Consider the following 3758-nt stretch of genomic DNA (forward strand, 5'->3'; position numbering starts at 1 on the left):
AAATCTATCAAAAAAAATATTAACTGTACATTTTGGGTGAATCCATGTACAAAATAATTGTTTTCACACAGCACTTCTTAATATATACAGACTTTGTTCATATCGTTTTGGGATTCTTTTGGTCCAAAATATTAGTTTTGACTTGCTGGATTATATGGCCTAAATGTATATCACAATATTTCACATTACTTTTGCCTGCATAATACAATGATTTCTATACATGTTTTGCTGCACATCATTCAATTATAATATTAGTCCAATTACTGTTGAAATCGACTGATGATGTGGCTTATTTTTGTTTAATCACATAAAAAGTCCATCTTAGTTTCTGCCTTTTTCTCCCAGTACACGGTTATGTACATAAAATTGTTTCTGTATAACTCAGTAGTAAAAATGTGCAAATTAGATGGACATATATAGACAAAGATAGACAAACATATATAGAAGAAAACATAGCAGAAAAAAAAACAACACAGAATTTCACTTCCATCAAGATATTTTTAGTTTGTCTGTTAATCCAAAATAAGTCCTGCTCCTTTTTCCACCATCTCCCCTAATTGACACCTCGTCATTCAGGATTAGGGGATTAGGGAGATGACACGGGAGTCATAATCTCAGAGATCTGATGGAATGTGCAAGACTCAGCACATTTTACCAGGTGAAAGTCCTTTAGAGAGAAAGTTATTCTCACACATCTAGTAGAAAAGTGAATTATAAATGCACAGGAACATAAGCATTTTCAAGCAGAGGCATGCAGAGATGTATAATGCCACATTCAATTTAAAGTATTGTGACTGCAGAGAGAAAAAAAACAATCAAGTAGTAGTACAAAATTAGAAGGCCAGAAAAAGAAAAGAAATGGAAAATTAGGAATTTGACTGACTGTTTACAACTTCTGCATAATGCAGTTGTTGAGATGTAAATCATGAATCATAGTGTTTTGTAAAAACTTAAGGTAAATCTTGAGATCTCTTTATAGTGGTGGTGATAAGAACCCCTATACCCCACTAATCATTAGTAGAACCACTAGTTCCATCCAAAACCACCAGTAAGTAATATACAGCACTGGAAAAAGTTACGTTTTTCGGATTTTGCTATTTGTAGGTATATGTGTAAGTAAAATGAACATTGTTTTTTTTATTCTATTAACTACGGACATTTCTCCCAAATTCCAAATACAAATATTGTCATTTAAAGCATTTATTTGCAGAAAATGAGAAATGGATGAAATAACAAAAAAAGATGCAGAGCTTTCAGACCTCAAATAATGCAAAAAAAAAAAAAACAGGCTCATAATCATAGTGTTTTTAAGGAGTTCAGAAATCAATATTTGGTGGAATAACCCTGGGATTTAATTATAGTTTTTATGCATATTGGCATCATGTTCTCCTCCACCAGTCTTACACACTGCTTTTGGATAACTTTATGCCTTTACTCCTGGTGCAAAAATTCAAGCAGTTCAGTTTGGTTTGATGGCTTGTGATCATCCATCTTCCTCTTGATTATATTCCAGAGGTTTTTAATTTGGTAAAATGAAAGAAACATTTTTAATTTGTAAGTTTTCTCTTGTTCCAGAGCTGTATATGATGCCTATTATGGCATAACTTAAAGTTTTTAAGTTATTAATGACTCGTTTTAAATATCAGGTCTCTCTGAATTCTAGCAAGGAGGTGTGGAGCTACATTGAGCTGATTTATCAGGGCAAATTATGTCCCGTTTCATCCAGTCTAAAGGGTGTTTGGACAAACTGTTAAAATTTCTGGATCTGTGGGAGAACAGAGGTGTGCTTTTAATCAAAGGTAATGACTTAATGATGTTTTACTACACCAAAAGTCCATTTTACACCGGAGTTCTTCTTTAACTGGACTTACAGGTCTAAAATTCCCTTAGACCTCCACTCCTGGTCTGCAAAGTTCCTCTTTTCTTTTTATCAGAGATGTATCCTAACAACCATACATCATTAAACATTACTATATATCTAAACTCAGTTGGACAACCAACAAAATTCCAGGCCTCCCTCCAAAGTTCAGAACATTGTAAGACAACTCAGACTTTTTGGGAATCAACAGTCTAGGCCATCTAAATTTCATAATGTTTATCACAGATAAACACGTGGCAAGACTTTTTCATCGGGTAAGGTTGTACACAACTCCACCTAATAAAACCCCCGCAATCCGTTATCTCGCAAGCTCAGATTAAAAATAAGCCCGAGTCCCATTTTTTTTCTGCAAACGTGCACACTTCTGCGGTAGTTCATCACTCTGAGGAGAACGACAGCCTTCTCTGAAAAATGGCTGGAGGAGGAGGAGGAAGACACAGTGGCGGGCCGGAACACGCCGCTCGAGGAGGGGAACGGGACGAAAAACTGGCCGGAGTTTATGCTGACGCTCTACACATCCCTCGGCTACAATCTGCAACTAATCAATCTGAAGAGAGAGCGAGGATGCACAGAGAGAGCGCCAACCATGACCCCGACTCATTACCACAGCACTGCGGTTTACACACCCACGATGAGTTTAGGGCACAGAAAACATTCACTGTTTACCTAATCTCTCACAACCTAACCCTAACAGATACATCCACTTCAACACAGTGTCCAATCTTCCAATATGATTTGATGTGGCTTCAGATATTGTACACAGATCAGGATACTAAAAAAGTCAAAAAGCTTTTTTCATATGCATATTGGGACAGTATGGACAATGCACATAAAAAATGTTTCTTCCATATCCATTTACTTTATTTGATTGCAGACATATAAACCCAAGATATTTAATGTTTTGTATCCTATTTATTTTTTTCCAGAGCTGTATATTTAATTTACAAAAAAAAACAAATTACATTACTAAAATATACAGCTCTGGAAAAACATATAAGAGACCAATTTGAAAACTTCTGGAATATAATCAAGAGGAAGATGGATGATCACAAGCCATCAAACAAACTGAACTGCTTGAATTGTTGCACCAGGAGTAAAGGCATAAAGTTATCCAAAAGCAGTGTGTAAGACTGGTGGAGGAGAACATGCCAAGATGCATGAAAACTGAGATTAAAAACCAGGGTTACTATTAATTGCTAGGTGGTTGCTAATTGGATGCTACACTGAAGCAAAGTGGTTGGCATGGTATTTCAGGCATCTCATATTACTAATAATTGCTAGGTGTTTGTTAATTGCATGCTGGATAAAGGCAAAGTGGTTGCCATGGTATTTCAAGCCCAGATATTACTATTAATGGCTAGGTGGTTGCTTTTGTGTGCTATTGTATCCCAGGTGGTTGCTGTGGTTCAGTATCTCATGTTGATGGTTTGGCGTATTTGTGCTATTATTACGTTTAATGTGTGCCCAAACCATATTCCTTTTCATTTTTTTTTTGTAAGCAAAATAGTTGGAACACTGCTAATATCTCAGGATCCATGAGACAAAGAATGCAAGAAAAGATTTCAGCAGAAAACAAATAATAATAAAAAGAAAATAATAGAATGTTATTAGGTAATAATATAGTTATAGTAGCACTAAAAATATAATTATAAGGTTTCGAATAATTACTTATTGTTTTTTTTGGTGAAGAACCACATAAAAGGAACAGTGAGGAACTTAAGGTAACATCATGGCGACACACTCAAACTGAGAACTTTTTGGACTAAGCTCAGATAATTTAGACCACTTTTGGTGTATCTAATTAATGATAGGACAACCTATAATGAGAATATCCTCAAGACCAGAGCAGAGCCTACAAAATGCATTCAGAGGCAGACAC

This window comes from Astyanax mexicanus, chromosome 3, assembly GCF_023375975.1.
Source record: "Astyanax mexicanus isolate ESR-SI-001 chromosome 3, AstMex3_surface, whole genome shotgun sequence".
Classification (NCBI taxonomy): Eukaryota; Metazoa; Chordata; class Actinopteri; order Characiformes; family Acestrorhamphidae; genus Astyanax; species Astyanax mexicanus.